Genomic DNA, 13,949 nt, shown 5'->3' with positions numbered 1-13,949 from the left:
GACACGCTCTTCAAAGTCCTAGATGAATGACATTGTCAGCGTTCCGTAGCCATGGTTTACGCTCTCTCTACACGAGATAACACTTCGACACACACTGTCTGTCTGCTGGCAATGCTCCTCCTCTGGCAGTGCACCTGACGCTTCTTTTTTTTTTTTCATTTTTCATTTATTTTCTGTTTGTTACGACTAGTTACAAAATTTCCACGTATTCATGGAAGCACTGACCTTATCGCAATATATCTTTAACAATAGGGATGATAAATGAACCTCGTTGTTAACAATGATGATAAATTATTTATAACTGTGGAGGCAACGAATCATTTCATCGATACTTTCAGTATTTTAAACGCTCAGTTTTATGAAGTTTGCGGTAAATAATGACGTAATTTCGTTATCGGCATGTTTACCACAATTTCTAAAAAGACTGTGTTTGAATATCCGATTGGACGACAGTGTAAACACCGTCTGTATCATTGCATAACGACTACACTGAGAGAAATATGAATTAATTTGAGTCAAATAAACAACGAAATATGGATTGCGACGAAGGCCACGGAATACATGAGAAGAATAGATAAGATCAAACAGCCAAATTTACTTTCGTACACGAAAACAAGGAGACAATACAGTCATTTTCAACGGTACAATGACATTACGCTAACGTCTGTGACAGTGTGAGTGGATGTGGCCTTACGATCATCCTGAACAACCAAAGAAAGTGTTCAATATGTGTCGGTTGTTGGAAGTAGCATGACGTTGTCGGCCTTGATGAACGTAAAAGACTCAGCAGATTGACCTAAAGCCCGAACGACCAACCGAACTAACACCGTAGGTCACGTGACCATAAAGAAATATCTCACGGTTCACTTCGCCAGATTATTTCCCCACTTAAAAATATAGTCATTATCTTCGATATTTAACTGAAGTGATAAGACTCTTAGTGAATGAAAGATTAAACTGATTATCATATATATATATATATATATATATATATATCTTTTCTTTTTCTTTCAAACTGTTCGCCATTTCCCGCATTAGCGAGGTAGCGTTAAGAACAGAGGACTGGGCCTTTGAGGGAATACCCTCACCTGGCCCAATTCTCTGTTCCTTCTTTTGGAAAATTAAAAAAAAAAAAAAAAAAAAAAAACGAGAGGGGAGGATTTCCAGCCCCCCGCTCCCTCCCCTTTTAGTCGCCTTTTACGACACGCAGGGAATACGTGGGAAGTATTCTTTGTCCCCTATCCCCAGGGATGAATATATATATATATATATATATATATATATATATATATATATATATATATCTTTCTTTTTCTTTCTCTCAAACTATTCGCCATTTCCCGCATTAGCGAGGTAGCGTTAAGAACAGAGGACTGGGCCTTTGAGGGAATATCCTCACCTGGCCCTCTTCTCTGTTCCTTCTTTTGGAAAATTAAAAAAAAATAATGAGAGGGGAGGATTTCCAGCCACCCGCTCCCTCCCCTTTTAGTCGCCTTCTACGACACGCAGGGAATACGTGGAAAGTATTCTTTCTCCCCTATCCTCAGGGATAATATATATATATATATATATACATATCCCTTCGGATAGGGGAGAAAGAATACTTCCCACGTATTCCCTGCGTGTCGTAGAAGGCGACTAAAAGGGGAAGGAGCGGGGGGCTGGAAATCCTCCCCTCTCATTATTTTTTTTTAATTTTCCAAAAGAAGGAACAGAGAAGGGGGCCAGGTGAGGATATTCCCCCAAAGGCCCAGTTCTCTGTTCTTAACGCTACCTCGCTAACGCGGGAAATGGCGAATAGTTTGAAAGAAAGAATATATATATATATATATATATATATATATATATATATATATATATATATATATATATATATATATATATGGATGTTACCTGACTCCTACATGAGGCTACATTGCCGATGGTGTATCATAGTCGATGGAGGAAAGAAGTACACTCTTGTGGAAGGACTCACTCTAGAATGAGTCCATCATTTCCCTATTATCAACAGTAGCGCAACCTTAGCGACGCTGAATTAACCAAAATGGGCCAAATACCAAGAAAAGCAAAGTTTGAAAAATGTTGTCTAATTACAATGTATTCTTATTTTCTAACAATTTCATCTTGATGCCTCTCTCCACCACAACATTAGGTAAGAAAGAGAGAGAAAAAAGTTCACCTTTCTAGAGAAAAAAACATAGTCAAGCAATTGGTCCTCCAGGCGATCACCGAAGAGAGAGAGAGAGAGAGAGAGAGAGAGAGAGAGAGAGAGAGAGAGAGAGAGAGAGAGAGAGAGAGAGAGAGAGAGAGAGAAAATAGCCTCAGAAAATGCTCACTATTGGAGGAATGACGTCATACTTATCGGCTATAAATGTTGGTGAGTTGTTACTTCACAATGGTGTAGGATGGAGAGGCGAACTACTGGATGGAAGAAAAGCAGTAGAGTCAGCAGGGACGGGCAGGACTACAGGGAGATGGAATGGGTCGTGAGGTGGGAGGACGGAGGTAAAGCTAAGGAAACTGGGTTGTGTCCTTCCCATGTTAGTACATGGGAAGGACACATAACAGTAGACCTGTGCTCCTATAACGAGGTTATCTGTTTCATGCGCTGGTACAGTGGTAGATACAGGGTAGTAAAGCAGAAGGTGCGATGATACAGTGGTAGATACAGGGTAGTATAGTAGAAGGTGCGATGATACAGTGGTAGATACAGGGTAGTAAAGCAGAAGGTGCGATGATACAGTGGTAGATACAGGGTAGTAAAGTAGAAGGTGCGATGATACAGTGGTAGATACAGGGTAGTATAGTAGAAGGTGCGATGATACAGTAGTAGATACAGGGTAGTAAAGTAGAAGGTGCAGTGAAACTGGGCTGGGCTGCGGGAGTCGGTTGACGAAGTGAGTGTGGGAAAATGAGACGTGGCAGAAGTGAGGACATGGACGTGTGAGGTGAGAGGTGGTTGGGAGGGAGGAGAGTTGAGGAGGGTACGTTGCGGGGTGAGGATAGAGGTCACGAGGAGGGAGGGATGGAAGGCGACCTAGGAAGGAAAAAGAGAAGGTCAATAAAAAGGACTCGGAACGTTTCATAGGAAGCAGAAAATAAGAATGAGGGTGGCAAGTAGTGAGGTATGAGGGGTTAACCTGTAGAGATCTGAATGGAACCAGGAAATCAGTCGGAAAAATATATGCCACTAACAGACACTAAGAGCAAAGGATACTATAGAAAGACTCAGGCGGGTAAACGAAGCAGTGGTTAAGAACAGGTTTGAGGGTGTGTGAGCATGAGCACTGGTCTAGTAGTGACTGAGGCTCAGTTTCCTCAAAGCACCTCACGTACGTTGACCTCGAAGACAGTTCAGTCGCGAATGTAAAAAACTGTTTCACCTGAAGCATTCAACCGCAGAACAGAATCATCTACTTAGAAAAATACTCTAATTATGAAAACTGAGCATTTGCACGGTAGATCTCACAATAAAACACACACGATAACATACTTGCGCCACGAAGAAGCTGCAATTGAGTCCCTCCAAGATAATTCCCGCGTGATAACACTGACCAGCCCGTTCACAATTGCGTCCAAAAGCCAACTAGATCCCGGTACCCTCTGACCAGCCAACAGGCACCACTGACCTTCAGCAGAGCCAGCCTACTGACGTGACGACGACGGTGAGGGGCGTGGCTATTGCCTACTCCCGGTGTCCCATGGCAGGCATAAGAAAGCCTCCTGTTCGCCTTCGCTGGATGCTGGGATGCAATTGTGTATCCTGGAAGACTAGAGTGACTGGGAGACTGAAGGGTAAGGAGATGCTGGGAAACAGACCAAGAAAGAAATTGGATCAGGTTAATTACAGAGGGAGAGACATTGAAAGGAAAAGGAGATTAGAAAGAAAAGGCTGAAAAGAAGGGGAGAATGGAAGGATCTAAGTTACACTAAAATGAACAAAATAGAAGCAGGTACTGTAGAAGAAAGGGAAGAAGTCAGGATGGAAGAAGAGAAGAAATGATAGTGTGGCCGAGTCTCACTCCCGCCTGTCATCGATTGTCAACTGTTTGAGTAACATACTAGATAATCTCCATGAAGAATATATATATATATATATATATATATATATATATATATATCATAGCCTATCGGTGGCGCTCCCGCCTGTTGCACAGGGGTCCCGGGTTCGATCCTGGCTGTTGGAGATTTGTATGTTCATGAAGGTGTGCGTTCATATGCACTTCGTTCGTATATATATATATATATATATATATATATATATATATATATATATATATATATATATATATATATATATCCCTGGGGATAGGGGAGAAAGAATACTTCCCATGTATTCCCTGCGTGTCGTAAAAGGGGAGGGAGCGGGGGGGGGGGGGGGGGGGGGCTGGAAATCCTCCCCTTCCGTTTTCAATTTTCCAAAAGAGGGAACAGAGAAGGTGGCCAAGTGAGGATATTTTCTCTAAGGCTCAGTACTCTGTTCTTAACGCTACCTCTCTAATACGGGAAATGACGAATATGTATGAATATACATACATGTATATATATATATATATATATATATATATATATATATATATGTGTGTGTGTGTGTGTGTGTGTGTGTGTGTGTGTGTGTGTTACATATCGTTCATTACTGGCATATAATCGTAACTTCTTTAGAACACGTCGGGAACTGTCGATCAGTCAGCAACGAGTTCTATATTTACAAAGAGCCAATGAGCGATCAAGGTTGAGTTTCTTTTTGTATGCATAACAAGTTGATGAAACGACCAGGTGTGTCCACGCAACGAAAATGGAAGTCCAGCTTACGCGGTAGCCTTTCTTAGAACGGTGAAACATAAAAAAGCAAACAAACAAAATAATAAAAGACAAGAAATGACATTGACTTCTCGAGAGATGGTTCTGCGACAGGTGTTTGAAGCGATGTCTTCCTAGGTACATCCTACTAGTATATATCTCTTAGTCTTCATTTAAGTGTGAGTTAAAATTTCCATCAAGGAAAATATTCCACATTGGTGACAATATTGCCAATGACACCACCACCACCACCATCTTAGGCGAAGAGCTCAACAAGGACTTATGGATAACCCCAAAAACTTGTTGTCCTTCGATTTAAAGATCACTGCATCCTTCTGGCTAGTCTCGAGTCTTGGCTGGGATCCCCGGCAGGGACGGGTACTGGCAACTCCTCCCCGTAAGGGCACAACACCTTATAAATAAACTGGCAAATACGCCAACAAATTCAGGAGAAACAGCTTGAGAATGCAGGTTAGGGACTGAGTTCAACATCCTCTTCCCGATCCATCGCTGGCCGCTGCAGCTACCACCAGCAACGTCAACACATCTTGTCGAAGATCACAGACGCAGAACACTTCACCCAGTTCACAGAATCAGAGGCGAACAGCTCGACAGCTGATGAGAAAACCGATGCGAGTTTTTGTGGTTGACGTCCCATGCTCCGTAGCTAGAGGTCTACCAAGATGTACTGGAGAAAGTAGGCCAGGAGAGGAGCTTGCTTGAAGATAAGCTGGTTCTGCAGGCAGATTCTTGCCGGTTTCGCTTCCCAGCACTTTTGAGTAATTCCACATATTGGCGTAAGGTTTAGTACCTATCATTATGTTCACGCTAGCGTTAACATCGCCTGACTCCTCATTTATACTAATGCTTCCAAACAATGGACGAACGTATTACTTCAGTTCCGGTTGTTAAGAATGAGGACAGCATGATAATTTATGTAAGTGTGTCTCACTCAGCAAGTACGAAATCTCTTTCTGGCAGATGGTTTTCCTTTATCTCGTATCGAGTCACTTCTCCCATTAAGCCCATCTGAATCAGGACGATTAATGCTGAAAATGCCTCCGGGTCTGCAATGTTGTTACTGTACCCCTAGGGTGAGATGTCTACGTTAACACAGGCGATGTAATTTTTGCTGGCGATCTCATCTTTACTCGAACGATCAAAATGAACCTTTTGCAAAGGATTTGGGTCAGGAGAACAACTCTCGTCTCAGCAGTTCACTGCAGTGACTGATGTACTGACTATAGATGACACAGCGCATGGCTATTGTTGTTACTGATCCCATCACCATCAAGGATACTGCAGTGGTAGAAATACTAGTGTGTTGAATGCGGATGATCGTACATCTGTCGATGCTATTCTACCTGAGTCAAGGTTTGGCTTGTGTGTCTCCTGTCTCACTTGTAACTGCCATTTCTTCACAGTGTTACTTTAGTCTCGTCATGAATGATCACGCAGGCGTTACATCACATTACCAAGGTGTAATACAACCATCTCCTCCAATTCATTCTTCTCGTGATTTGCAATTTGTTCATATAAAGAAGTGCGAGATGGGGAAAGGTATCATAAAGGTGGAGAGTAAAGAGTGAGGAATGATGGTGTTACTGGAGTACAGAGTATACATGGGCATATGGTGGTGGGTAGTGTAAGGTTGGTGAGGAAAATCGTAGGAGGGGCAGAGTGTAGTCCTGCATTCAGAGTCTGTGCAACGGGAAGAGCGTGTGACGAAGAGATGTAAACACTAGTGATGGAAGAACAGAGATGAAGTCCGGAACGAGTCTTCACTAACGCATCTAACAGAGGTGTCCAAGGGTTACAGTCACCTACGAGTCTGCACAGTAGTCTCCTGACACTTCCAGCCAACCTGTATATCCTCCACTACGTGGCTAGACAACACAGCCACACGGGGATGGAAGGGAGAGGAAAGCAGTGGCTAAAATAAGACAATTATCAGAACTCACGTAACGTTGCAACGCCTATGAAAACTACCAAGATATCGGCAAACAGTAAGGAGAGGATATAGACGTATGGACCTCTCTAGGTGTGCTGGTTAATGTCACTTCCTATAAATCACACGGCCTTGAGTTCGAGTCTCGAACGCTGGTACATATGAATTTGATCGGAATGTGAGACCTATGCCAATAGACGCTGAGGTAAAACAGAACATCCGTCACAGTAGGCCACAAAACAGAAAAGAAATGATAAAAAATTGTAACGAAATCAATGACACCGACTATAAAACAGAGCAAAATAGAAACTAAAAAAAGGGAATAAAATAGTGAAATCAAGGAAGGTAACAGGATGCGCAAAAAGTGGTATATAAAGCGGATGGAAACTATAATGAAAACGACCATGATCATAATGGGCCACCAAGGGGAGGGCAATGAAGAGAAAACTATAAAGACACAACAACAAAGATGAAAGCAGACTGGACTTACAAAATTGGTGAATAAAGAAATTGTATATCAACACCATCTTACGGGATCAAAGTAACACCACATCGCGAGAAGGGCAGTGTATAGGGACACTGTAAGTAAAATGGGATAGAATATCACTGTTAAGTACTACATACACAAAGAGAAAATACCAGTAGAGGATAAGATTATCCTTCAGTATTCCTCAATTATGGGATACTTAAATCTTTAACGTCCCGTTGCAGTGGTCTGATGGACCCTTAGTGTGAGAGCAACACTAACACCTATTCGTCAGACTGAGAAAGTGTATACATTGCAAACTGACACCAGGTCTTCACGAAGAAGTGTTACTCACTGATCGCTTGGATGAAGAATCTCTGGTTTCCAGAGTAAACCATTTTTTGTGAGTGTCATCCAGGTAGTTTACCTTCGTCATCACGTTAGCGTGTGATCGAGGTAGTTTACCTTCGTTTGGGATCGTCGTTTACGTAGATTCATATACTGAAAATCACTCAGCCATTAAACAAACACCGTCTTAATGCCAGAATCATAGGTTCCATCAACGAGTCATTCCACTTACGGCCAAGAATATTGTGCGTCCTGACCATTACGTAGCTGGGCCGCTTTGAGCGACGCTACGAGCAGGTGGGAGGATGGGGTCATCATTAGCCAGCCGTGCCGGGTGGTGAGCCACACTGCTGATGCTTTACTATGCACGCCTGCGGCAGGTAGCATGATGAGCAGGGCATGCAACGGATCCTGGCGAGGTAGCGATGGAGAACTGACGCGGGCGTTATGATGGGTGATGGATGAGGCCTAACAACATCGAGTGAGCATCGAGGGTTGAACCTTTGAGCCCAGAGTGCGAGGTAACAAGAGAGTGTTCCTCCCGAGTCATGGACAACGTTACGGAGATTCACAGCCTAGCTTCATCATGTGATGGTCATGTATTAAGACAAACCAGAGTGTAAATAATTGACTAGAAGATGCGGTATCATCCCAAAGGCACAGTTCCTTATATATATATATATATATATATATATATATATATATATATATATATATATATATATATATATATATATATAACGGATTTTGTCGCAAAGCAGAACTATTAGCCTAACGGACGACCCACTGGAACAGATCCTGAGGATCTGCTCCCACTGGCGGCAGTGTTGGAAATCAGCGGGATCTGCGTCCATTCATCTGCCACAGCTTAAACAAGAAAAGCGGAAGAGATAACACGCGACTAAATAGTCAGTTTTAGCCTCTGCTAAGCGTCAGCAGGAATAAAATGTTCGTGTAAAAACAGGAAGCAGTAAACCTAGGCCTTGTGGGAAAAGGTTACGAATTTTCTTTTCCGTGTTGCTTAATCTTTCGAAGAAAAAAATATAATACATTCGGTAAAAAAAAAAAATCTTACAAAAGAAATGACACTCGGCCGGTGGATACCAGCGAGTGACTGACAAGTATTACCACACCAGCGAGAAACAATGACATCATCTCCCCGAGTGGAATATTTAACGCTATTAAACTGTTTCAAGATTGACGTAACTTATCGAGTGACTTGATTTAACTGGCTTTCAAATGATTCGATAGATCGACATCTAGACACAATGGAGAGTGGAAATAGTTCAAGTCATAATAATAATGGATTAAATATTACTAAATCCCAATACAAAAGGAAGGAAAGCATATCTAAACACAATGAACGAGCAACAGTTCGTCCTGCCTTCCTCGTCTGTAACTGAATTATGAAATAACGTTCACCTGATGCTCACATGATGCTCACATGGAGCTCACATGATCCTCATGGAAATTCAAAAGATGAAGTTGGGTTTCGTTGAAGTTTACTAGTGGAAAATACAGCATAGAAAATGGGAATGGAATTTCTTAGACTTATTCCGCCTTAAGAGTTTTGTTAAACTCTGTGGCGTAGTGTTTAGCGTCGCAAGCTATGAATCACGCACGGGACAGTCCAGATTCGAATCCCGAGCCGAGCAGTTGCCTACAACCGATCATCATCAGGTCAAAAACTCGGATGCTAAAATGGTAATTTAACAATGTCTTTCTGAAACCATGAGTCTACTGGACTTGATGGAACCTGTAACGATTGTGACATATATTAAAGGCTGTTCAGCGTTGTCTGTCGCTTCCTGTACGACACTAACAACAAACTATTCCAGTTCATTTTTACCCAATGAACACAGACACTTAACTATGTATAGACAACACTTGAGCAATATGAATACAGTCAAATAAACTTTCTTTTTAAGCTTAGATATTCTGAAGGATCACGCTGGGCAAACATCAAGAGCTTAACCCGCTAAAGTTACACACGAACACAAGATATCCTGTGAACCTTTTGCACTGGCAAACACTTTACCCAAAACCCTTCGCACGAGCAGTCTGCCTTACAAACCCATGAAACTGACAAAGGTAATCTACCCAACAGAATTCCTTCGAACTGACACTGTCTGAAAAAAACCCAACCAATCCTAAGGATCCTTCACAGCGATAGACAATATGCCTTTGGGTTCTCTCGCTTTGACAGACACTGAGTGGCCTACAAACCTCTCGCTCCTGTAGATGGGAATCCCTACTTTCCTTTCCGCTTCTCAGTCCAGAACGGACCATTCAGTCAGAAAAAAAGACCCTTCCCAACGTCTCATCTCCGCCTACTACGTGTTGGTAATTATTGCGGTGGACCGAGAGATTACTAGCCTACATTATGGTGGTGGAGTATAGTAAAGGCTCTTACTGTGGTCTAGTTAGTCGCTGCGACAAAAGACGATAATTATTGAGACACGTCACAACAATCATCATGCCTCAGGAATTCTTGGAAATTTACAGTGATTATACCACGCGCATTGTGTACAGGAGTCACGTTCCCCCAGATCACTGACCATTCTTATTTCAGAAAAGGAAATGATTTCTTTTTTTCCTCTGTAAGTACTGACGCAACTGTATACCCTGAAGTGAAACACGTATGTAGTCTACCAGTGAATTATGAAGATCTTGGTGCCAAATGATTCAGTCTTCTAAAAAGAAAAAAAAAGTGTTTAATTTCCATTCAGCGTTTGTACAAAAGTGAAAGATGACGTGAATGTTCCAACAAGATGTGTCTGCCGAATCTCTTACGTAAGACTTATATGAACATTCTATTGAGTCAGGCGCTGCAGAAGGATATAGCCCTGTAAGATCAAACATCTTTGTCATTTTAGTTCCGGCGTGAGCGTTACAGATCATGGCTTTATGACTATCTTCCAGTCTCTACAACGATAAAATCCAGCAACCAACATTTTGACTCGTTACTGTGCTGGACGTACAATATGTCTTCCCTTATTAAACATCTGGCGGGAACGCTTCCTCTAGCGTGAAATTATCTCGCTACAAAGTGTCATTATTGTAGTGAAGTCCCGCACCTGATAATACAACATGAGTTATAATAATTACTGAAATTTCTGCCAGCCATCCTTCCCTCTTCCCTGAAACACACACACACACACACACACACACACATACACGCACACACACACACACACACACACACACACACACACACACACACTCCGTAGTGTGATGGTTAGCGTCACTTATTATGAGTTGACTTTCCTAGGCTCTGACCCGCATGGGTTCGAATCCAGAACGAGGCAGTCTGATTGCATGCAACGCAGGTGTTCATCCTCCCTTTGGGGCTGGTGACAGTTATTTTCAACGTCAATCATGTTTGTCGCGTTTTGTGAATTTCTAATCAGAGATTAACAACAAACTTCAAAGATCATACGTGTGATATTGCAGTCAGTCAGCTGAGTAACCAAAGACACTCCGTCTAGTTTAAGTAACATACTTCATCGTTGTGTGTAAACTCTGATGCTAGGTGGTTACCAGTGATTCAATCCCAACGAAATCATGACACAGTGATGTTTTGCTTTTTGAAGCTTAGCTGATTGGATTCGTAAGAACAACTAACTTGAAATACTTTTTGAACATGGTACAAAAACTTGATCTGAACTCATATTTTTTTTACTTACTGGCTAGCTTGCAGTATGTTTATGAGCCTATCAGAAAAAAAAAATCTATACCGGAACTAGGAAGTAGTTATAAGCAAAGTCTCGCTCGCTCTGAAGTCCATCTATAATGTCATGGAGTAACATTTTCCCCTCCATCACCCATTCCCTCACAGTTTACAACATGTTGGGTTCTACATACCCACTTTCTTTTCTCCTTCAGCTCGCACGTACGCTATTAGCCTGCCAGTGGAAGCTGTATTCATCTTTGTATCTACTCCATCTGCCAACCTTCCTGTATCCCATAATTCAGTAATGATATGGCGGATAATGTGGCCTCAGTATGTCATCCACTCCATCTTTTTCCTTTCTCCTTGGTCTTCCTCTTCGCTTTTGTTTTCCCTTGACTCTCTCTCCTCAGGAATCCCACTCCAGATGTCCCCAGACCATCTCAGTTGTGACGCTTCTGTCTTACCTAATGATGGAGGTATTCCCACGATCCGTCTTACTTGTTCCTTTCTAACTCTAAATTAACATTTTTTCTTGTTAAGTATTGTTCAAAGGAGTCGTGTTGCCGTGGTTCACATTCCACTTTTATGTTTCGTGGTTAATGTCCAATATTTTGCTTCGTAAATCATCACATGTGTGAGGACGGTTTCAGAAAAGATCTTTTTTGCCTTTCTAGCTATTGATATATCTCTTGATATTGGATACGGAGTGCATATATCTTTTTAGTATATTTCGTTGTTCAAGTTTTGTGTTGAGTTACTTTATTCCATCTTTATTTTAGTCTTTTTCATCTTTTTTGTCCCCACCATCCCTGTACATGGGATCGTACAGTTTGCCCAGCAATAATATAAGCAAATACAAAGACTAAACAGTAAACTGATTGTGACACGTTATGCAAGCAGTCAATACTGCCACACCCCCAAAATCACCATGAAATACACTTACATATTGGGTTACCAACATGAGCACACATCATGTAGGTGTTCAACCTGGCCCAATATACCCACGCTTGACGCTTCTACTCAAAGTTTTCTCTTTGGCTTGTGCTTTTTGGCGTAAATTTCATTTTCATTTTTCATTTATTAATCTGCTTTCTTTGTTTCTGCTGCTCGTGTATCGACAGATCTGGGTGCTACACACACACACACACACACACACACACACACACACACACACACACACACATATATATATATATATATATATATATATATATATATATATATATATATATATATATATATATATATATATATATATATATATTAGCATTAGCGAGGTAGCGTTAAGAACAGAGGACTGGGTCTTTGTGGAATATCCTCACCTGGCCCCCCTCTGTTCCTTCTTTTGGAAAATTAGAAAAAAGAAAAAAAAAAAAAACGAGAGGGGAGGATTTCCAGCCTCCCGCTCCCTTCCCTTTTAGTCGCCTTTTACGACACGCAGGGAATACGTGGGAAGTATTCTTCATCCCCTATCCCCAAGGATATATATATATATATATATATATATATATATATATATATATATATATATATATATATATATATATATATATATATATATATATAAGGTATGCTAGTGATATATATATATATATATATATATATATATATATATATATATATATATATATATATATATATATATATATATATATATATAAGGTATGCTAGTGATTTCTCCGCGAGTCACCTCTGGTCCTGTCCTCATGCACCCCAGCCTCGACTCGGTGGGGGAAACATGGACTTCAAATCTCCCGCAACACCGACTGTGTAACATATGGACATATTTGTCACACCAACGGTGACACGTTAGGTAAGAGTCCACGTTACTCCCGCCTAGTATTACCGTTACTATTATCATTACTACCACAAATACTACTGATTATGACAATATCTCCCACCTAATATCAATATTACTACTACTACTACTACTTGCTACTACTACTACTTACTACTACTACTACTACTACTACTTACTACTATTACCGATTACGATACAACTAGTTGGTATCATCAGTAGTTAGTATTAAAGTGATTAGACAGAGTTTACTTCTGTTGACTTTCCCTCGTCCATCACACGGTAATCCTCAAACAGGAACGGAGATTTCAACAAAGTAAGTTGTTATCTGGTTTATACAGGCAGTTAGAAGTTTGGTTTCTATGGACCGTTTGTTATTTAGAATGTACATAAATAACTGAAATTTTGGTGAGGCACAATAAACATATTATTAAAGTTATGGGCTCCTGTGGTGTAGCAGTTAGCGTTCCTGACCGTAACGCATTCACGGGCCGCTCAGGGTCGAGCACATAGGTTCCAACCCTGGTTGTGGCAATCGGTCCAGTCAACCCAGCTGTTCATTCACCCCGAGGGTTTAGTCGATAAACTGGGTACCAGGCTCAGGCTAGGGCATATATATATATATATATATATATATATATATATATATATATATATATATATATATATATATATATATATATATGGGAGGGTATTGATTGAGAGGGTGAAGGCATGTACAGAGCATCAGATTGGGGAAGAGCAGTGTGGTTTCAGAAGTGGTAGAGGATGTGTGGATCAGGTGTTTGCTTTGAAGAATGTATGTGAGAAATACTTAGAAAAGCAAATGGATTTGTATGTAGCATTTATGGATCTGGAGAAGGCATATGATAGAGTTGATAGAGATGCTCTGTGGAAGGTATTAAGAATATATGGT

General features: G+C 41.0%; 1 protein-coding gene across 4 annotated transcripts in view; it reads right to left on the bottom strand.

Moving 5' to 3' along the window:
* LOC139766111 (serine protease 33) overlaps nucleotides 1-13,949 on the bottom strand; it is a 327,627-nt gene that overhangs the window by 80,184 nt on the left and 233,494 nt on the right. For 2 of the 4 annotated variants that reach the window (XM_071694312.1, XM_071694337.1), the window contains exon 1: nucleotides 3,494-3,598. The exons of the other annotated variants lie outside the window; for them this stretch is intronic. The gene's annotated coding sequence lies outside the window, so the exon portion shown is untranslated. Of the gene's footprint in view, nucleotides 1-3,493; nucleotides 3,599-13,949 lie in introns of those variants that run through there. 4 annotated transcript variants of the gene reach the window in all.

This window comes from Panulirus ornatus, chromosome 4, assembly GCF_036320965.1.
Source record: "Panulirus ornatus isolate Po-2019 chromosome 4, ASM3632096v1, whole genome shotgun sequence".
Lineage (NCBI taxonomy): Eukaryota > Metazoa > Arthropoda > Malacostraca > Decapoda > Palinuridae > Panulirus > Panulirus ornatus.
This window is presented reverse-complemented; position numbering and strand designations above follow the sequence as displayed.